Source organism: Hirundo rustica, chromosome 22 (genome assembly GCF_015227805.2).
Source record: "Hirundo rustica isolate bHirRus1 chromosome 22, bHirRus1.pri.v3, whole genome shotgun sequence".
NCBI classification, from domain to species: Eukaryota; Metazoa; Chordata; class Aves; order Passeriformes; family Hirundinidae; genus Hirundo; species Hirundo rustica.
This window is the reverse complement of record NC_053471.1, coordinates 2,179,070-2,201,531: the sequence shown is the minus strand read 5'-3', so window position 1 is coordinate 2,201,531 and position 22,462 is coordinate 2,179,070. Positions and strand designations below refer to the sequence as shown.

Below are 22,462 nucleotides of genomic sequence, written 5' to 3'. Positions count from 1 at the left end.
TTATATTTATGGCTGCCTCCAGCAAACACGTCCAAAGCTCTGGTTTTTCTGGCTTGCTGTTTCCCTGCCTCTTCCCCGCTGTCATGTTGCAGACACAGTCTGTGGTTAGTGTCTGGACCAAGGACTTGGAGCACCTCCTTCCTGCTTCTTCCTCCATGAGCTGGTCAGGAAGTGGTGGGTGGCCTTGTGTTTTCATGAAGCTGTGTGTGCCCCATGCCATGCCATGCCATGCCATGCCATGCCATGCCATGCCATGCCATGCCATCCCATCCCATCCCATCCCATCCCATCCCATCCCATCCATCTGCCCATAGCTGTGGTTGCTACTGGTTCCTATTAACTGTGACAGTGACATTACTCGATCCTATAAGGATCAAGTAAGGATCATTCTGTAAGTGTAAGATCATAGGATCAAGTAAGGATCTTTCTGTAAGTATAAGATCATTCTTACATCACTTACAGATCCTTCTGTAAGTAAGGATCATTCTGTAAGTATATTTAAGGATCATTCTGTAAGTATGAGGATCATTCTGCTTCTGAATGGGAAACAGAAAGACACTGAGGTACTCTGCTGAGCCACCAATGCCTCTGAAAAGGCAAATTATCACAGTGGCAGGAAAGGACACCTGGAAGGAGGTGCAAACACCAGCCTAGCATGATTGGTAGTGTTCTATCTGCCAAGCTTTCGCTCCCCAGTGCAAGCATGAGCTTCTGCCCTCGGCTGGTGGCTCCTGGAGCACCTTGGGGGTGTGGGGCTGCCTTCCCACTGCGTGTCATTCAGGTGGATGAGTTCCAAATCCTGTCCCGCAGGCCCCTGAGTTCCTGCACCAACACTTCTCCATTCCAGGGCTTCTCTGGCTCAAACCAAGCTGGTGCCTGAAGGTGAGCACCTGCTGGCCAGGGGGGTCCCAGCCTGGAGCTGAGAGAATTACAGCGGGACAAGATGAGGGGATCACCCCTGAAAATTCCCAAGCCGTGTCCTGGCCACGTCCTAGTTAGAGACCTCGTCCTGTGTCAGGGCCAGGTGGTTTCCCATGAATTCAGAGAGAGCTGGGCTGTCCCTCCCAGGGTTCCGTGGCAGCAGCTGGAGACCTCCTTCCCTTGTCCCATGGAGGGAGGTGGTTAGTGAAGCATGTCCTGGGAGGTCCTGGGTGGTTTTTCAGCATGTGCCTCTGACACATGGCACAGAGGAGAGCAGTTGTCACATTGTTCCCAGTGCCATTTGATCCAAAGAGCCCAGGCAGGGACAAAGCCTGCCAGAGCTGCTGCACCGCCCCGCGCTGTTTGCCAGCACTGCTTGCCTTGAAACAATCCCAGTGGGGTGAAATGAATCGGCCAGGGTGTGAAACCAGGCAAGTGTCAGTGGTTCCCTCTCCCTTTCCCCAAAAAACCACTCCCAAAGGGGAAACAACATCAAAGTACGTCCCTCCATCCCAGCCCGCTCTCTGGATGCGTGTCCTGGCTGCTGCTTGTCCCTCTTGGGCAGGCTGAGCCAGCGTGGGCACGCAGTCACCCTTCCCCATCACCGTGGACGTTGGTATTTGATTTATTGCCTCTTCAGCAGGAACTCTTAGGCTTCCCTTCGGAGCAGAAGGCAGACCTGAGCAGCTGTGTTTGGCATGGCGGGGTCTAGCGGTTAGAGCGGAGACGAGACAGCAGGACTCCTGAGCTCATTACTGTAATGAAGCTCGGGGAATTGGGCTTGGTGCTTATGGAGCTTTCCATTTAAGGAGGCCAGACTAGATGATGGTCCCTTCTGGCCCTAAAACATATGAAGCTACAAATAACTCAGCCAATAATTAGAAATTTGAGTCTCATTCCTGTGAATATTACAGGCTTGCTGGACTAGAAGCTACAAAGTCTGCACCGAGCTTTCCTCATGTTTTAAGAGAAATCATTTCCTGGTAGTGGGTCCCCTGAGCAAATCCCAGGACTGATGTCATTGGTGTGGGTATGGAAGCATGTGCAGGTAAACGACATCACTGTGAACTTGTGTCATGTCCAGCGTCATCTGGATGTGGCAAATAAGGATAATAAAGAGGGAAAGGTCAGGTTTCTCAGGATCATGTCTCCTCTGTAGTTTGGACTGACTTTGGCACCCTCACCCCATCCCACAGAGCATGGGCAGAGCCTCCGAACAAGCAGAAGTGACACTTGGTAAGAAAACTTGGAGGAGAAAATGCTGTATTGTCAACATGCATCTTCATGTGGTCAGGGCACATCTCTGGGGGTGTTTGGTACCCCTAACATGTCCTGACAATGCTCTTGGCTGCATCCCAACCTCTTCACTTTGTTGCTGCTTTTTACTTGAACAAGTTTTACTGATTTCAGGTGACGTCTTTGTGCAGGGTAACCCTGATGCTGGCCATATTTGGGGGCATGGAAGGAAGTAATGAGGATGGTGGAGGACTTGGGTTTTCCTCAGCAACAGGTTTGTGGCCACCTGAGCCTAAATGGAACCGTGAGGAGAGGTTTCATGGCAAACTTTGGGAATCTATCACCAAATAAGATTAGGAAGTGCTGTTATCCCAGATTTTTGAACAGCCCCACTCAGTGTTGCCTGTATCGTCTCTCTTTTTCTCCTCACATTTTTGCCATGTGTTGCTTGCTTTCACATAAGACATTTCAGACTTTCTCTGTTTTTTCTAACCCCTATCCTTGCACATATCAATATTTCTTCTTTCCCTACCTGGCTACAACAACAGTTCCAGTGCTGCCAGGAGGATGCTGTATCCCTGGTGCTACATCCCAGACCTGCCGTGCCTCCTCTGCCTGACAGAACGGGCTGAGCTGCTGGAGGCAATCTCAGAGTCGGGGCACAAATCTGTATTCAGCCGAGCTTGGCTGATCATAACCAATACCTTTTAAAAATATAGGGAAAGTGAATCAGTGAATCAGAAGGCTGAATCGCTCTCTTCCTCCACCAGTGTGCGTGCATGCAGCCTCCAAATGGGAACAGCCATGGAAAAGCTCGTCCCTTGGGACCAGGGTAACAAGTCCCAGGCAGAGAAAAATGCACAAAGGGAGGAAAAGGGAGTGGCCGTGTTACCAAGGGGATTCACACCACAACAAACAAAAAGGTGTGACGAAATGCGGGGTTGCACACATGCAAACATCAACCAGTGGTATTTCCTTGAGCAGGACCTGAACGCTGGGGCTGAGAGCTCAACAGCTCAGCATTGCACAACGGATGGGTTGGAGTCTAGTCTGTTCTTGTTTTCTCAGTTAAATGCCATTTTTGAAATATTTTATCCTTTGTATTCTTTAATCTCTGCCATAAACTATATGGGACATGTCATGAATTAGTGCTGCAGCAGACGCCTCGGCTTGGGAAGTTTCCATTTCTTGAATAAAACTCCTTCCCCTTCTAGCTTTGTATCTTTAGCACACACATCCCTCTCTTGGATCTAGACAGCAAGGGTAAAAACAGGGGTCACAACAACAACCGAGAACCTTTCAGTCATACCTAAAAAGACCTAAAAAAGACCTTCCTATTCATGTCAAGAAGTCTTCCTTAGAAATCCTTTCTGCATTGCTTTTTGCTGACATTTGTACTGCCCCAGGTATGATTAATTCTCCTGCTCACAATAAAATGCTTCTCCTTTGTGTCTGAAGCAGTCTGCAATTTCACAATTAGTTGGTAAAACACACCATGCATTCACCTTGAGCAGCAATGTGAACCCAGGCAGCTTTGCTCCTGACAGCACGAGGGAGATTTGCCCTCGAGGGGGAAACAGCTTGGCACTTGTAGCTTTCTGACGAAGGATGTTCCTGACAGAGTTCAGAGGTGTTGGAGAAAGTGGTTTAAGTTTCTCAAAGAACTGGTTGTTCTTGGGAGGCTCTTCTTAGGGTTTGTGAGGCTCGGGGTGGGCTCGGAAGGAGGGTGCGTTTGGGAAATCACTGGATCGGAGCGATCCAAGTGCAGCCCCCGGCACCCCCCGCCCGCTGCTCGGAGCATACCTCTCATTCCTGCTGCCTCAATTACTGCAGCAGATCCCTTCCCTGCCGGAGCCCCAAGGATACAAACGGACACCCACGGATCAGGCTTGGGCTCCTCTGGATCCCTGGGGCCCCCTGGGAGCAGAGGGACCTCTGTTAACACTTGCACCCGCACTAAGGGCTGCCCCACGTGGAGCTGGGGATCCTTCCAAAATGAAACCCAGGACACTTTTGCAAGAGGAGAGGTGTTGTGGGGGCTTGGGAATGCTGGGGTTCTACAGGGTGTTTGCTGGCACGTGTAGGATTAAAGGATGATAGCGAGGAGCAATGCGGGTGCCAAGGTTAGGACAGGCTGGGCTGACACCAGGGTCTCTGGAAGCCTCTTGGAACTCCCTGTGTCCAGGACAGGTCTGTGGTTCTCGTGCTGGGGTCACTCCACCTTGCAGCTGGGAAGCCCCCCTGTAAATCCTGCTGCAGGGAGCTCTCAGTCCTCACTCAGGAGGATAAAAGCTGCTTGTTTGGAGCAGGGCTGACAGATAGTGCCCTGTTCCCTCCAGCAGCTCCTTGGGGCGGTCGGTGTGCGGGGCAGCAGGGCAGGGTCAGTGCCAGGAGGCTGCAGGGCTGCGCTGGGGGGGTGCAGCCTGGCTGGTAATTCACTGTTTTGGTTGGTGGCACAGAGCAGGACCCGATCATTCAGTACCTGTGCAGCCAGGGAAAGTTCTGAGCTCTGCCTGACCAGCACAGGGCGTAAAGCTGTCCTCATGGAGCCCAGAGCTCTTGTTAAAACTTTAAGGCTCGACTTCTCGCCGGCCACTGCGGCTGAGTGCAGGAGGGGTGTGGAGGGATGGAGCAGCAGCTGTGAACCACCACAGAGCCCCTGGGATGGACGGTGCCACCCCTGGCGTGTGAGCTTCCCCTGGGAGAGACTGTCAGAGATACATTAATGATGCCCCCATCCCATGTGGTGACTGAACTGGATCCCAAATCTACCTTTAGTCCAGAAGAACTTGGGAAACCACCAGTGAACAGAAAACCAAAGCTTTCTGAAACCACGGGGAAAGCTTGGGCTCAGTCCCTGTGGATCCCTTCCAACTCAGCTCATTCTGTGATTCTGGTTTTTCAGTGATATTGGAGGCTCTCTCTAAGGTAACCTACCTTTATCACCACTAAGGCTGCATGTCTTGGCCGTGTATTTCCTGCCCAAGTTTGTCTGGTCAGTTCCTGAACACCAGCTCTCCAAAGGAGCAGTTTTGTTCTCTAGATAAGGCACACAAGTTCCTATTTTCGGAGCACAGAGAAGCTCATACAGACTGACAATGTAACCAGGGTTCTGGTATGGGACCACTGGGGGGATGCAGAGAAAGAAACCTGGGAGCAGAAAGAGCTGGAAAACAAAAAATTGAAGACAGAGGATAAATCTGCAGTGTGATCTGGCAGCAGGGTAAGAGACGATGGTATGTACACGGGTGCAGATGGAAAACTCATGGCCCAGTGTGCTGCAGAATCTCAGGAGGGATCAGTGTGGTGGCTTCTGGATAGCACATTGCCAGAGCCTGGAGAGGAGAGCCCAGCCTGGAGGGGTGGGTGAAGGCCATCTGGAGACAACCTGCAAAGGGAACAGAACAGCCTTGGCTGCCATCCCACGCTGGCCTGTTATCACAGAAGCACTGGGTCTGAGAGCTGCTGCTCCGCTCAGTTTTTTCTGTTTTCCCCCAACAACTGGATGTTTGCATTCACATCTCAGCCCTTGTTTAGGCTGGATGTGACAAGGGAAGTAAAACACTGACACTGCTGAGCAGAAGGGGATGAAATCTAAGGTGCTCATCAGGAACGAGACTTTTCCAGACTCCTTTATCTGAGGTTTCTGTGAGCTACAGTGGCTTAATTCATATTTTGACTAAAGAGAGCCTTGAAGGACAGATTGTCCCTCCTTGTCACAGAGCTGTGAGACACTACACGCAGCATCCTCTTACTCCTCTTTAAATCCCTAAGCTTGACTTACCCAGGTGGCCCCATCTCTGCCATTCTGACATTTCTAGTGAGAAAGCAGAATGTTTTCTTCTTGAATTGCATGTTTTTGCCACTCTTTTTCTGGAACGGAGGGGGAAACATAAACCTGCGAGTCCCATACCTGCCCCACTTTTAATTAAATGTTGTTAAATTATTCTCTGCTTCAGCAACTTGGTGGCAGAGGCCGGTGGCTGGAGCAGCAGAGGAGATCCTCAGGGCTCAATTGGGACATGATTTTGTAGTGTAGACCTCCCTGTAATATCATGGGTTTTCTAAGTTCTCGTGTTGTCGGTAAATAAAGGCATGAGGGAAAATAAAGGTGAAAGGAAAGCTTTCCTGCATAGCTGGTGCATAATGAGGAGTCAGGAACCTCTCTCACTGTGCCTGCCATCTCTGGTGTGGAGCTTTGGAATGCTGCTTTCCTCACTGTCCCACCCCAGGTTTGCAAACCCATTGGAAACGGCCGGAATATGGGTTAGAGCAGCACCCTGAAGGCAGGGGAGGGTGGGTGGGGGTCTCACTCGGTGTCCTCACCCCCCTGGACAGCTCCAGCATGAGCCACACGCTGCCCTGGCCAGCAGAACCCCGTGTCACTGCGAGCGGCCCCGTATCACTGAGCCCTCCATCCAGCTGGCTCCTTGTCCTCCCTGTGCCCATCCCTGCAGCCGCCCCAGGGCAGCTGCTTCCTCCCAGGACTATTTGGGGTGTTGCCGTGGGAGGCTTAGCAAATTCCCAGGGGCTGTGGCTCTCCAGGAAGCCAGATACCAAATGCTCTTCTCTTCCCAGACCCTCCCAGAGCCAAGAGCGTTGCCTCAACATCTGTTTATAACTCCTGAAACTGGCCAGGCTGTTTGGTTTGGGATAAAGCAGGGTCTGGCAGGGCTCCTCCCTGCCACCACAGTGGCACACTGCTGCTTATCTTCCATGACAGACCCTTTCCAAGGGAGCTGGGCTGCCCGCTCTGGCCCCACGAGGCGTGTGCCCGGGATGGGCGTGGGAGGAAGACAGCAACACCAGCTGGGTTTAATCATCCAGGATGTGCAGGGGAGCTGGGTGGGATGGCTGCGGTGGCAGGCGCTGGTGCTGGAAGCCTGGGAATGGATGTGATGTGGGAATGCGTGGGAGGAGAGCACGTGCTGGCCTTGCTGGGCACGGTGGCCACAGGGAAGTTTGGGTATTGGGCTCCAAGCAGAAGGAAGTTCCTTTGGAAACAGCTGAGTTTGGGGAGATGCAACATGCCTGTGCACCAGCACCCCAGGGCGGCCCAGGAGGGTCGCCAACATTTTGTGGGTGACTGGTCAAGAAAGGCACTGGGCTGGCTGCTCACCCACCAGCTTGAGGAGTTTGTGCTGGAGTGCTGGGGCCATGAGGGGTCATGGGCACACGGGGACACGGGCTGCTCTGCCCCTTCCCCTGTTCTGTGCATGGAGAGCTCTTCTGTGCGTGACAGCAGCACCTCCTCCAGCAGGGAATGCTGATGTCCAGGGCTCAGTGTCAGCAGGATGGACACAGGGCTCCACCAGCACAGGGCTTGCACTCCATGCCTGCCCTCTGTCCTGCCCAGCTGACCTCTGCACCAGGCTGGGGCTGCTGTCCTCCCTGGGATGGATATGGTGCTTTCCACATGGAGATGGAAGAGCCAGGACAAGCTGAAGGGCACAGCTCTGCCCACTGGTGTCACCAACACCAGCATCCTCCTCTGCTTTCCAGGTGAGGAGAGGAGAGAGGAGAGGAGAGGAGAGGAGAGGAGAGGAGAGGAGAGGAGAGGAGAGGAGAGGAGAGGAGAGGAGAGGAGAGGAGAGGAGAGGAGAGGAGAGGAGAGGAGAGGAGAGGAGAGGAGAGGAGCTTCCTGCTCTTTCCTGGAGCAGGAGGGTGGTGGCCCTACTGCCCGCACAGAGGATGCTGTCAGCGCCATGCAGCCCTGGGTGCCTCCAGCCTGTCTCTGCCACACTCTGCACTCTCAGACCAGCAGCACAGGGCACAGCCCCCGAGCACAAACTCCCACAGGCTATGAAATTCCCTCTTTTCCCAGGCTGGTAGAGGAACAGTGGCTGCCTCCTGACACGCTATCAGTACGGAGTGATAAAGGCAGCTTCCCGTCACTGGAACACTTACTTTCATCTCCCACATGAGTTTATAGACAATATTAGCATGAAATCTATTTTAACCCTAGACTTTCTGCTGTAAAGCTCCAGCCCTCATCCAGGCATGACACCGGGCCGGTACCTGCGTGATGTAACAAGTTTATGGGGAAAGCAGAGCCCGAGGTCAGCTTGGACCTCCTGGAGGAGGCTGAGAATCGACAAGCATCCACTTGCAGGCAAGTCACAGAACCTGCCAACACCTTTGCTGACTCATCAGAATTGAAAAGTTTTTGAGGAGAGAGCTCAGTTTTCTGCATTTCTGATGGGAAGCAGCCAGAGGGCCAAAGGAGATGTGCCTGAACTCTTACAGCCGCCCACCTTCCTGAGGGCTGTGTGCCAGAGCCTGGCTCCATCGCGGGGAATTTGGAGATTTCTGGGTCCAACTCACGGTGAAACCAATACTGGCACATCCCAGTGCCCCAGGGAGGGGATCTGCCGCCTGTGCAGAACTCTCCTCACTCCCACACAGGTGTTAGGAGGCAGCTGAGATGGCTCCCAGAGGGCAGAAGTGCCTGTTCCTCCTGGCAATGCTCACGCAGAATCACTGGGGTGGGTTCAGCCCTGCTCCTGGCAATTCTCTTCTCCACCAGGCCCTGCAGCCTGCCTTGCTCTCCAAAGTCATTGCCTTACTTGATCCATGAGATTCTGTGCTTCCACAGAACCCCCAGATTACCCCAGCTGGAGTCCACTTCATGTTGGAAGCACTCTGGATAAGTTCCTCTCCTTGGATACTGTTTCTTTGCAAATCTGGGAGACTTCTTTCTGACAGAGCATGTCTGAGCCCTCCGAAAGCTCCTGGGCTTGTTTTGCCAACCCAAGATGTGAGTTTGCTAAGGTACACCAAGGCTGGGGGCTCTGCTCCTTGGACACTGAAGCTCCTGGAAGACCTGGCTGAAGCCGTGCTTCAGATAGGAGATATTTGTCTTTCCAAATCTGCCACCATCTGCCCCCACGCTGCTCCCACCGGCCGAGTCACTCGCGCTTTATTTGTAATTATTTCACCGTGTTTGCAGATTGGGGGCAAAACTTTTCCATTGATGCCAAAGCCAGCACACAAGGGTCCAGTGCCACAGCTGCTCTCAGCTGCAGGGACCAGCTGGGCTGTAAACCCCAAAGCAAACCAGGGCAAGGGATGCTTGGACAGCCAAGGCCTGGGGGTGAGAATGGACTGTGGAAGGTGAAGGGGAGGTTTGCTGGGACTGGTGTCTGTGGCCCTAAAAACCTTGAGGTGGAGGTTATTGGTGCGAGGCTGGAGCTTGTTATGGAACAGACATACAGACAAGGGACTGGGGGAAATGTGATGACTGGGGAACTGGGCAGGAGGGTGAGAGGCAAAAAACCACAGAGCAAATCCTGCTCTCTCAAGGTGGGCAGAAGGGAGACTAGGGTCTGCTGGTGACAGAGGCAAAGCCTTGCTACAAACACCATAAAAAGAGATTTCATTGCATCCTGTACATGAAATCTCCTGTCATTCATTTAAATTTCTGTTCTTCATCCTTCTTTCCGTGCTCTTCTTTTTCTTTCTCCAGCACTGGAACACAAAGGCAGACAGACACAGCTGAAATCTTGCTGCTTTGTAGGGGCTGGGGAGCGGAGTGTGAGAGGACAAGGGTGGTGACCCTCTGGACTGTTCCTTCTCCCAAGTTTGGTAGCAAAAAAAGGGGGGCAGAAAATGAAAGAACCCCCGACACATGAGCCTCTCTTGGCCTCACAAAACAGTGCTTTAAAACCAGCCAGGCTGCTGAGGGAGTGTCCACAAGCTGCACCCGTTCTCTAGAGACCTCCAACTGTTTGGTAACCACAATCTATCACCTCCATTGGTGACTCACCTGCACAAATGTCAGTCTCTCCCATGGAGGTGTTCATACAGCTCCTTGCATGACAAAGGGTTGGTCTGGATGGCCTCCAGATGCAGCCATCCATTACGTGTCAAAAAATAATCCCGCTGCTGAATAACCTCCACCACAAACCCCGAGGAAGATTGATTGCAAAGAAAAGGCAGTGAGAGCGTGGCCCACGTTGGAGACCCAGCAAGAACAACCAGGTTGTGCCAGGAGAGGTCTGAAAAGGGTTATAAGGTGTTTCTGCAGGATAGTTTTTTCCTTCTTTTGCCTGACGCGTTTCCCAAATCATCAAAGCGGCTACAGCCACAAGTCTGACAGAGCCCACGGAGAGTGTGGAAAACACTCTTGGGCACAGGGTGGGATTATTGGGGTGTCCTGTGCAGGGCCAGAGGCTGGACTCGGTGAACCCTGTGGGTCCCTTCCAACTCAGCATATTTCAGGATTCTCAAGTGGAGGAAAGGTGGATCAGAGCCTCAGACATGTGGGACAACTCCAGGTGTGTCAAGCAGGTGATGCCAAGCAGCCCTGGGCAAGGGCCTGTGGGGTGAATAAACAGGAGCACCAGGTTTGAAGCAGGCAAAAGAGGCCAGCTCCTCATGAAAGGGGTCTGAGTTCATACAGGAGAGCTGGGAAGATGAGACCACAACTGCAGAAAATTCAAGGAGCTCAGGGCAGCGTGTTTGTGGAGAGAAGACAAGAAATTCCTGAACCATCAAGAGAAACTGAAGCCATGTCCTGAGCCACCTGCAGATGGGCACTTGGGGGTGAAAAAACAGCTGTGAAGTTTGATGGCTTTGTCCCCAGGCTCAGCTGACTGCAGGGACAGGATTCACTGAGCATGGTGCTGGAACTCTGCACCGTGGCGATGCCACGCAGGTATTGCACTGCTCCTGGACAGCAAATTGAGGCACTTTCTGCCCCAGGCCATGAGCTGCTGGGCTGTGCATCAATTCTCTTGGACCAGGAGGTGGAAAGCACCTCAGCAGCACTGTGAAAAGCTCACGGGGCTTTTTCACAGAGCTCCCGTACCAAAGGTCAGTGCTCCATTTTGAGCCTTGACCAAAAGGTTCAGATGACACCCAGATGCTCTTTCTCCTACATCTTTGCTCAGACACGAATCAAGTGGCAAAAGGTTGGAGAAATAAGCCTGATGGGGTTCCAGGGCTGTTATTTCAGTAGCTCCAGAAAGCACAGGGCTGGCAGTTCTGTGCAAAGATGGGACCATGGGCTGACCAGACCTCTCCTACCAAGCCAGGCCTTCTCCAGGTCGAACCACGAGGAGTTTTTAGAACATAAATTGAAGGGGTTAGAGAAAGAAAATGCAGGATATTAAGTTAAAGAAGATGAAATTTTAAAAATTAGGTCCATAGGCCCATCTCTCCTTGCCCTCTCTGCCCTTCCTTTGGCACTCAATCACCTTGTGACAATCCCTCTCTGCGCCCCTCACTTGCTCTGCTGTCACCTCTGAGGCCAGGCCGTCAGTCTGTCCCCTGCTTCTCTCAGCATATTCACAGCTTTCCTCAGCCATAGTCTCCTTTCCTGGAGATAATCTTGGTCCTAAACATGTTTATCTCCACCCTTCAACTCTGCCTTACTCCCTTGGGATCAGGCTCCCCACGTTCTCCCCAGGGAGCAAAAATCTGCTCTTCTCTTTTTCTTTTTCAGGTAACACGAGGGCGAAGAGGCACAAGAGATCCCCTCCAGCACTGAAAGGCACCTGCAGGCAGGAGGGAGCTTTCAGCACCTTTGGTGTGGACACTGATCCAAGGTGCAGTGGGACACGCTGCCTGCCCCAGCTGGAGCGGGTGCCAGAGCCTTCAGCAGCCTGGGGGGACGTGGGGCTCTCCTGAGTACAGAAGGGCGTCTTCAACACCTCAGAGCTGGTACAGGACCCTGCAAGGAGCAGGACAGTGACCCCAGCAGCCATCATCACCCCAGGGTCTCTCCTCTCTGAGCTTGTAGGGGTGCTGGAGGGCAGTGGAAGGGAGCTCTACCCATGGAAACCCTGAGCACCCCTGGCACGGAGGGCACTGTGCATTTTGTCCAGACAGGCTGGCTGAACATGACAGCCGTGATCACTGGGACTCTTTTCTTGGCTTCCTGCATCCCTAGAATGCAGCATTTGTGCATCAGGGCATTTATTCAAATCCAAACATCAGGGATTCAAATCCAGACATCTCTGCCCTTCCTAGATTCCTGCACCTTACGCCTCCTCTGCGCCACACGTGCGTTCATCAGCTTTCACCCTGCTCCTCACCACCCAGTGGAGGGGGAACTGGACACCAAGCCCTCAGAGAGCCTTTATGAGCTTCCTTTATGAACTTTCTTTATGAATTTCCTTTATGAACTTCCTACTTCCTAACCTCTCTGAGTGCCTGCCCAACATGGCCAGAGCATCCCCTCATTTCAGCGCTGTGCTGGGAGCACCCACGCCTGGGCAGGGCTCCTGCTCCTCACCAGCAGACCCAAACACTGCTGCTCTAGGAGGTTTTTTTTTTAGCAGGGGCTCTTTCTAATTTTCACCTTTTTTTTTTTTTTTTTTTTAAATTTTGAAACTGCTCACAGCTGTTCCCATATTTTAAAACATTTGTAGACCTGTGCTTAAAATACCTGCAGGGACTCTCAGGAGCAGGCAGCGCAGCGCAGGAGAGGTTCAGGTTTGCAAGCCCTCCACTCACCGTGGGACCGTTTTGTCCTTTCAACTTCAGTGCTGGAATGCTTTAAGGTGTTTAAGCAAGGCCAAGGCCAGGGCATGGGAATGCTGGTCTTCACCAGGCTTTGCCTTTAATTGCCTCCACGCCTGCGCTCCCCTGCCCCCGCAGAGCAGAGAGATGGGAGCTGTGCAGACGGCCAAGGAGAAAGGTGAAGGGGAGGAACTGAGCTCCAGGCCTGGGAAAAGCAGGCCAGAGGGTGGAGGGCTCTGCAAACACTTGGCTCACGATAAGATGCGGTACCGATGCACAGAAGCGGTCCCCGGTTATCTCCGTCGCCAGCCCAGCAGAGAAGAGCTGCAAGAGGGGTTTGGAGAGGAGCAGGCATCGCTTGGCTGAGATGCTGAGCTCCTGCTGGTGGCACTCTGCTCTCAGAAGCCGCTGCCTCGCTGGGTTGAGGTCATTAAAGATGTCAAAGGGCTGTTTTTTAACAGAATGGGATGTTTGGTTTGATGCCTGGGTCTGCTCCAAAGGGAGTAAGATCACATGCTCCCTGTGTGATACATGTGCAGCTGCAGTGTCCAGCACTGGGGGTACAACGGCGCTGGCTGAGGGGTTTTGGAGGCACAGAACAGCCCCTGGATTTTTGCAGCCCCCCAGGGTCCCCACAGAGGCAGAGGGTGGCTGGAGCCGGGTTTGGAGCAGCTTTGGCTGCAGCTCAGAGGGTCTGGAACCTGGGGAGCGCTGGGCAGCACCCAAAGGCAGCAGAGGGGCCCTGGGGAGCTGAGGGAGATGGGAGGGTACTGGGTGGCCTCTGGGGAAGGCTGGCCTGCAGACCCTGAGGAGGTGGTGGAGAGCAGGGTGTGGGATGAGAGAGCTCCATGGGAGGGGTAAGGGCAATTCCTCCTGGCCTGTGGATCCCACATCAGAACCCTGGTGGTGATCCCTGGTGGCCAAAGCCACTCAAGCTTTTGACCGTGGACCCCGTGGGGTGACCTGCGTTACAACAGTGACCTGCCTGTGCTGGCAGTGCTGCAGGATGGACTTGGCTTGTGATGAACACAAACCCTGCACGAGGAGACAGAAACCAGCTGGGGAGGGAAGAAAGATGCAGGGGGAAAGAAGCAGGGCCCCTGGCAGGATGGGGCAGCCCCAGGTGGCTGCTGTGAGGAGGGGAGAGGGTACAGTGGAGGGGACAGGGACAGGCCAGGGGTGGGGGAACGCTGCCCTGCACCTGCAATAACAAGCTCTGGGCACAGGGCCTGACAGCAGGATGGAGGCTGAGCTGCAGTTACAGCCCCCAGGGGAGCCCTTGGTGGCTTTGTGCCCGGGAAACACCTCCGAGTCGGCCCCCTCTCCAGCCAGGAGCTGGGCATGCAGGTGGTCCCCCAGCCCCACACCTGCCTGGCTGGGAGCTTGTGTCCCCTGCTCGGCCGCCCCAGTGCACCCGCTGTGCTGCACAGCCCCCAGGATCCCCTCTCTCATGATCCACAATTCCTGGGTTTCCCCCTGTGCTCCAAGGACCTTACGTGCGACTTCGACTCTCACACCTTTATGCCCAATTTGTCCCGTCCCGTCTCTCTGTCACGTGCAATGAACCCTGTGATGTCCACAGCTTTTCCCTGCCTGCCCCAAACTTTTCTCTGCTAGCAGCTCCCAAGTCCAGCCTCCTTGCAGGGCTTAATCCCTCCTGCTGTCCTCCCTGCCCCAAATCCTGCCCCTGTTTTCTCCTCCTCCAGCTCAGCAGCCATTGCTCCTACCATGGCTACGTTGAAACCAACCCATTCCACACCTTTCTACCAATGACTCCCTCTCCTCCATTTCCCTCTGTGCTCTTTTATCCACCATCAAATGTGACCTCCTGAGGGTGTGGGGGTTCATGTTAGCTCAGAAATTCCCCCATGAGTGAATGTTCCAGGCAAGCCCTAGGGGCTGTTTGCTGGCTATGGTCTGCACCAGTTCCCGAAGCGTCTACATTCGCACACCCCAAGAGTCTGGGTATTGCTTCTGCGACTAACTACAGGTGAAGGAAAGAGGAGGAAATTAATGGGAGTTAGGAGCTGGATCTCACCAATGGGACCTGGGAGCCTAGGCCAGAATATTTACTGTAAGCAAGGATGGTCACAAAGTGCAGATTGTCCCAAGCAGCAGGAGCTCTCCAGGTCATAACACCAAGAAGGTCCAAGTCAGGAATCCCCTGTGCGGCCTGGAAGGGGAGAGACAGAGCACAGCAAAGCTTTTGCTTTCCCCTGGATGAGGACAAGCAAGAGGAGCAGGCGAATGTGAGAACTGATTTGTGCAGCAAATGGATGCCAAAAATGAGACGAGTCCCTTTCCTTGGGCAGCTTGTCTTTGCCACAGGAGATGCAGGAGATAGGACAAAGCTGGGGAGGGTCAATCTGCTCAGGTCAGGGGTACCCCAGAGATGGAATTAACAGGGCTGTCAGTGTCCCCCCAGCATCCCTTCTATCCTTTTCTTCCTCTCTTTATCTTTGTTCTCCTGCTCTGTGGCTGGAGGCCACGTCACAGCCCCTCCAACGCTGACACACGGGCTGGGCTCGCTGCTCCCTCTGCTCCTGACCCGGCCTCGCAGGCAGGAGACCTCCCCGAGAAAGGCTGGACATAGTTTATCTGCCCAGTAACCTGGCAACTGCACTAATGCACGTGTGTGCATAAAACATCCTCCTGAAGCAGAGCCAGCACCCACCGGGGCCGTATCCCCTTACAGCAGAGACACGCTGCACTCTCTGCGCCGCTGCTGCACCACGGGCCAGGCTGAAGGGCAAAACCTGCCCCACGCTTCTGCCTTATTCCAGACACGTCTCCCTGCTGCACCCCATGCTGCTGTGGGATGAACAGAGGTGAAGGAGGCTCTGGATATGGAGGGGAAGGGGCTCAGCTTGGCCTGGTCACCACATCCGCTACGGGAAATGGAAAATGCATCCCGGCGTTAAAACCCAGGGCTGGCTCAGCCCCAGCTGCCCGGCCATCACAAGAGGAGGCAGAGAGCAGCTCTGGGGTACGTGCTCCTGTAGGATGTGTCCCTAATGACCAGACCTGAATACTCAGGGCTGAGCTCTGCTGGGCACAAAGCCTCCTAACCTTGTGTTCAGCCTCTCAGATTTATAGAAATATGTTGTTCCAGAGGTAGACAGTGGATCCGACAGAGCTGATTTGACTTTTCTGCGAGAGTCTAAATCTGGCACGTCAGATAAAATCTGCAGTGCCGGAGAGAATGTTCCTGCTCCCCACCCAGCACCTCTGTGAGCTGGACGGCATTTGGAGGCAGGCTTGGGGGCTGCTCTGGGGCAAGTCCCTTGAGGAGGAGACAGGAGGAGTCATCCTGCTGTTTGAATTCGTGCCTTGCTGCTCCAGAGGTTTCCTAAGACTGGAGGGCGCAGGGAGGGAGGTGAAAAGAGAGAGGTGGTTGATTTATAGCTTACCATCTTCTCTGATCTTGATCGCCCTTTTTCTTGGGAGTCTCTCTTATCCAGACATGGAGATGGGAGGAGGGGATCTGTTTCAGAGATTGCTGAACTCTGGGCGTTTGCTGTTTCCTGGAGATCTTTTGATGTTCCCTTTGCTTGAAAACATTTTCAGCGCTGAGTTTCTCAGCCTCCCGCTGCACCTCAACTCTCGACATCGGGGCACGATCCATCACAACTTACCCAAACAATCTCCAGCGAGTCGAGACCTCCCCATCTCGGGGGCAGAGAGGCAATCTGTCCCTGCTGGGCTCTCCAAGCCTTCTGGGGCACCTCAGGCCAAGCCCACGGGCTGCCCTGGGCTGTCTGTAACTTGTTCCCGTGTGAGGAGGGATGGCAATGCTGAGGGAAGGCTGAATTGCAAACCAACGGGGTGGATGGGATGGAGCCCAGCACGACTGCATCAAACAGGATCAAAACCTGTTTTCAGGTTTCTCTAACAGGCTTGTGCCATTAAGTCCTGTGATCGGTGCTAAATGTTTGATTTAGGACACACTGGAGGAAGAAGCATGGAAAAAACCCCTTTCTTGACCAGACTGTGGAAGGTCTCTGCTCCGATGATCTCTCTCGTCCAGCATGTGCATCTTGTCAGCCCTGGTAATGGGCATCAGGTCTGTTATTAAAAGGCCATCAAGCAGTCCTTTTCTATAAATCTTTTCACAGCACTCCCAGTTAATAAAATTGATTTTGTTTAACTGGTGCCATTTTCCAGAAGAGACAGGCCAAAGAACAACATTGCCTGTAAAACAATCTGTTTTGTTCTGTGAAAGTAATTAGTTTTTCTTGGACTTAATGTGCTTGGGGGTTAATTATTCCAAAACTGCCCATGAACTCCCATGATGTGGGGATGTTTTTTGTGGAGCCGCTGAAGGTGCCAGTTCTTGCAGCACAGCTCTTTATGGCTCTTGATAATGTTCATTATTTTCCTTAAATTATCAGCTTAGTGACATTATGTGCTTGCATGAAGCTTTTCTTTCACACCCTGTCCCCAAAAAGTTTCTCTCCTTTGTGGTTCACACCTACAGCCTGAGAGCGCTTCAAAGCAAGGCAAATAAGATTTTCTGTTACTGATTTAACAATTATTTTGATGCCAAAATCTTAAATTTGCAGTGGGATGAGTTGTGACTTGTCATGGCCGAGGCTGTCGGTGACGGCCTGTCCTTACAGCAGTCCCAGACAGCTTTTTTGGGATGAGAGGCACAGAGGGAGATGGTCCCAGGCTTCGTTAGCAGCAATAATCTTCCCAAGAGGATGGTCTGAAAAGGTGAGATCATGTCAAAGATGCTTCAGCTTAACAGGAGCTTTTGGGTGGAAAAAAGGGAAAGCTCCTGAGCTTTTACCACGTTTGTGTAGAAAAAAAAAACCCCAAACCAAAACAAAACATTCAGCCAAAATATCTCATAAACTGGTTTTCGTGCTTTTTGGTGTTTTGGGTTTTTTTTTTTAAGAAATGGCTCGACGTGGCCATTTTACTTGTAACCCAGCCAAAAATAATTTGTGGCAGGAAAGTTTGAGCATTTGTGAAAATAAAATAAAAATGAAAAAAAAGAAGAAATTGAAAGCACGTTAGAGTATTTTAGTGTGAACCCAAACAGAGAGGCGGGTATTCAGAGGGCAGAATAGCCCTGATAACACAACACACTGCATTTCTGGCCATGTGTTGAAATGGAGTTTTTTTTTTTTTTTCTTCTTTTTTTCACATGTTTGTTTTATTAATCACACTACAGAACTCAGTGCAGCACTTGCTGGTTTTTGATTTGTTAACATTTTTCTGTCCCTCTGCCATTTGCTCTCCATTTGAGCTCTACACCTGCTTCCCACGTGATAAATTGGAACTTCGTGCAGGGCAGAAAACCACCTCTCGCCCTGCCCCAACACATTTCCCTTTTGCCTTTCTGTTGGAGGGGGGCTTTTGACCCAGGGCTGTGGGGGGCTTGGGCTGCAGTCCTGATTCACTTGGGGTGGGTTTTCTTCACGGAAGCACTCTCTGTGGACACCAGTGCATTCCGCCACAAGCAGACCCAAACAGCGGAATGTTTCACTAGGGTGTCTCAGAAAGGGGAAGCAACTCCCCGATAACGCTTTTCCCAGCTCCCCACAAAAAAGACAGATTTCTGCAACAAAGGGCCAGGCCAAAATTTCGTGGTGTCGAGCAGGGGAGAGCTGCAGTGCCTGTGGGATAACCCAGGAAGAACAGGTGGTGGCTGGGGATGACAAACAGAAGCGTCTCTGCACCCAGCAATTTGCCACAGGATGTTGCTGGAGCTGAAGAGCAAAGTGGGATTCCAGCCTGGTGCTGGACATTTGCATGGCTAACAAGAATATCCAGAATTATAATAGTTAATACTGACACCCTGCTTGGAAGAGATATCAGATCCGTGGCCCGGGGGCAAATGCCGACTGTAACAGATTAAGGAGAGGCCTCCAGTAGGGGATGGATTTGGGGGGGGATTGGATTAAGCTGACACCTGCCTGATGTGGGGACTCGCACCTTTCCTGAGCGTTGGACATTAACCCCTCCAGCAGGCAGCCCCATCTCCCACCTCAGACTGCTGATTCATCAGGACGGAAATATTCCCCGGAGATCCGTCACTGCGGATGAAATCCTGATGGAAAACTGCCCAGTTTCCTGCCAGCATACCCTTGGCAGCCCGCCTGACCAGCTGGTAGCAAGAGGAGAACATGGGAGCCCGGCTCCTGAGATGTTAAACTCTCCCAATCCCGCGCAGGCGGCTGAGCGAGGGACGGCGGGCTCCCAGCTGGGGGACCACGGCGTGCTGGTGTCTCCCAGCCTCCCAGCTTGAATCCACCAGCTGGGGAAAAGGGGGAAAGAGGGACAGACTGTTCTGCCTTTTGGAAAGATTGCTCCTGGGTTCTGGCCTCAAACTGTCCCACAAATAAATTTCGAGACGCTGAGAGGCAGTGGTAGGCTTCACGTCCCTCTTCTGTGCTGCCTGACCCTGCTCATCCGCTCCTCCATTCATATCTAATGTCCTTTGTCCCTCTCCCACCTTCTTCTGATCTTTGCACATGGCCTGGGTGACCAAATGTCTTCCAGAGTTGCGAAAGATCCCATGGGTTCCTTGCTGGCCCTCCACCAGGCAGAGCTGGTGCGTGTCCAGATTTGCTACTGGAGGATTTCCTCAGCTAGAGGAAGCTGAGACTGGTCTCTCAGCATCTGGCAGCTCCAAATCCAGGTTCCTGTCTTCTACAGCAGCCCTGGCAGACCAGCACTAGGACATCCTGTCCCAGTGCTCCATCGTGTTCATCTTCCTCCCAGGGTGTGGATAACCAGGGCACCAACATCAGGATCTCCATAGGTGTGATGGTGTAAATGCACTCTGGACCTGACTCCTCAAGGTCTGTCTCTGCTCTTCACAGTCGTATGGAAATGGCTTTTTTTTTTTTTTTTTTTTTTTTCCCTCTTGCTTCAAACACATTAAACCCAACATTTGTTAAAATAACCCTGAAACAGAGAATTCTGCCGGTTTCCTCCCTGAGAAGGTCGCCCGTACCCTGGCTGTGACAAAACTACCAGCAGCCCGTGCCATCCCTCAGATAAGCTGTCTCTCAGAGGAGAGCTTCAGCAGCAGCCCCGAAAGCACCGGGCACGTTAAATTCCCGGGAATGGGAGCAGAGGTGGGCTGTGCCACTCCTGGAAGAGTACACAGTGCCATCTAGCCGTGCTGGTCCGAAGTACAGAGCTCGCCGGGCAGCTTCCCGACCCCAAACCCCACCGCCAGGAGCCTTGCCACCCCTTTTCCATCGCCTCCAGAGCGCTGCTAGCTGACTAACATCGCCAGCGGAGTGCTGATTGCAGATCTTCGGTTTTAGCTCATGGTGAGGCTTCTATCTGAGCAACGCAGCTTGGCTGAAACGGTGACATTTCGGTGAAAACTAGGGCTTGAACGAATTGGTCCCATTTTTTCACTGTCACCCCCAGGGCGGTGGCTTTGTCTCCCGGTGTCTCCCTTCCATTTGGGGCTGATGTGTTGGGTTTCCAGTCCCCCTCCTCTGCTGTTCCTTTTCCTGCACTCGATGGATGTGAGAAGCACAGAGAGGAGCTTGTTGTAGTTTTAGCCATTTTCTCAAGCAGCTCCTTCATTATTTCCCTTCTCCACCTGGTGGATCTCTGTGCCAGCCCCGACATCCAAATCTGGAGAAAGATCAGAGGTGTGAGGTCAGCTGAAGAGCTTGGGGTGGCTTTAGGCTCCATCCAGCCACATGCTGAGCTCCACTATTCCAGCACAGCCGTGCTCATGAGCGTCTACACGAGGTGTCAGGGGCTGTGACCTCCACCTGGCTTCAGTCAGGGTCCCCTTTCACCCTGTGGCATTTCACTTGTGAGGAAACTCTGTGTTTGTGCTGGTCCTTGGTGCCCATGAAGGATAAGTCCTGTCTTTTGGAAATTTCACAGCTGGAGTTAGCAAGGCTTAGACTGTGCTGTTCTCCATCCATTTCTCCTTTCTAACCCTCTACTGTTTTTTCCTTCTCTCTCCAGAAGACGGGATGGAGAGAAAGATGTGCACCTACCCTCTCATCTGGCACGGAGGGACACTTCAGACCTTCTCTGGCTGGACTAGGATTTCACTAGGGCTTCAGTCCTCTGTCAGGCCCTGGAGCAGCCATAGATGCCTGACAGCCACCTTCAGCTAAATCTCAATTCCAGCTGCCATCACCATCAGGAACACCCACAGGAGACCTTGCCATTGTGAAGTCCCTTTCCCCCCGCTCCCTTTGCTACTCAACCCACAGCTGTGGCCCTTCCCAAACCCCAGTCCTGACAGCACGGTCCTGTTGTGTCACCTGCCTTAATTTGACTCCCAACCTCACATTGCTTTTTTTGACTCTGGTCCATTTCTTTCAGCTTCTTCTCCCTCCTACTGCTCCATTGCTGGACTATGTGGAGCAAGTGGAGTGTTTGCATAAACCTGGGATGCCTTTTTCCAGAGTATCATGTCTGTTACCCTTGGGGGTGTAGTGCCAGTGGTTGAAAATGCTCTAAGGTGCCCTTCACTAAAATCCCATCTCCATGAACTGTACTAAAAGAATGGAGAGGACAGATTCTTAGAAAGACTGAATCCTTGTGAGTTATGTGTGAAAACGAGTTTTTATGATGCTCATAACTTGGCAGGAGCCACGGTAACGTTGAGATGCAGGCACTCACAAACACACAGACAAATCCTTTAGTCAAAGACAAAACTGCTTCTCCTTGGCCCGGTCCTTCTGGCCCAGATTCCCCTTCAGCCAATCCAGCCCCCACTGGATCATCTGCAGACACCAGGTGTCCTGGGGGGAGACAATTGTGTAGAAACCTTCCTGCAGTGCCACTCCACGCCAAGGAACTCTCCTACATGAACTGCTTGCCTCAGGATGATGTGACTTTTCCCCTAGAAGCTCCCCCCTTTCCCTCTAGCGGCTATAAAGGCAGACAGAGGCAGGCTGAGGTGGAAAATTGCCCAGTGGTTAAAGTCTGGTGAAATGTAAGTAACTGAAAACAGTGTTTTATAAGAGGAAACGCTGCCTTAACACCAGCTCTTGCTGTGAGACCCACCTGTGACAGTGCAGGAACGGGGCAGGCAGAGCCAGGTCTCAGTTACATCCTGCCTCCAGGGCATTTCTGTGCCAAGCTGGGTGTTCAGCTGCAGTTTTACAGTCATCTCCCAAATGCACCGGTAGTGACAAGGTGATATTGGAGAATGGAAGAGCAAGATTTGATCTTTGGGGGACATCTGAGGGGTCCTAATCCCTCCCAAGAGTGCCTGGGTGAGTGCAGAATTCTGTTGGACAACCGCATCCCTTTGCTTAGTGTGGGAAAAATAAAACCAGAATGGGAGAAAAGAGGAGAAAATGAGAAGAATGGGAGAAAATTAGCTTTGTCCAGAGATATTTTGCATTTACACTAAGGAGAAACAACAACAGCAGATATGACGAAACTGGAAAGTTTTCATCCAAAGATGAAATTCCCTGGAGGCTGTGAAAAGTGTTAAAACCCACGAAGGAAGACTTGACTGCCTTTCTGGCTCTTTTCGATATAACGTTGCCAACCTGCCTGAGAGTACTGCAAGTGTCTCTAAAATTAGCATTTTTCTCAAAGCTTTGCCTGCTGCCACCAAATAAAATGCACCTATTAAAGAATGATGATTATTAAGCCAGTCTCATGATTTCTGTAGCCTGATGTTTTAAAGGATTGTTGAATGGTTTCCCCTCTTCGGCAATCCCATGGAATGCAGCTGGAACCTCACACAAACCCCTGAGCACGGGCACACGAGGGTGTTGGGTGTGCTGAGGTGCTGCCAGTGGACATTATTTCAGCCAGGAGTTGTTTCCCCAATAACCTGAGATGCTAGAGTTTTGTGGATACCTACAACTCTGAGCTTTTATTTGAA

At 52.4% G+C, this 22,462-nt stretch overlaps 1 long non-coding RNA gene across 1 annotated transcript in view; it reads left to right on the top strand.

The window, feature by feature from the left end:
* LOC120762362 (uncharacterized) overlaps nucleotides 1-12,419 on the top strand; it is a 54,699-nt gene extending 42,280 nt beyond the window's left edge. Inside the window, exon 3 of the long non-coding RNA XR_005703888.2 lies at nucleotides 11,603-12,419. This is a non-coding gene — a long non-coding RNA (uncharacterized LOC120762362). The remainder of the gene's footprint in view (nucleotides 1-11,602) is intronic.
* Nucleotides 12,420-22,462: the final 10,043 nt, after the last annotated feature.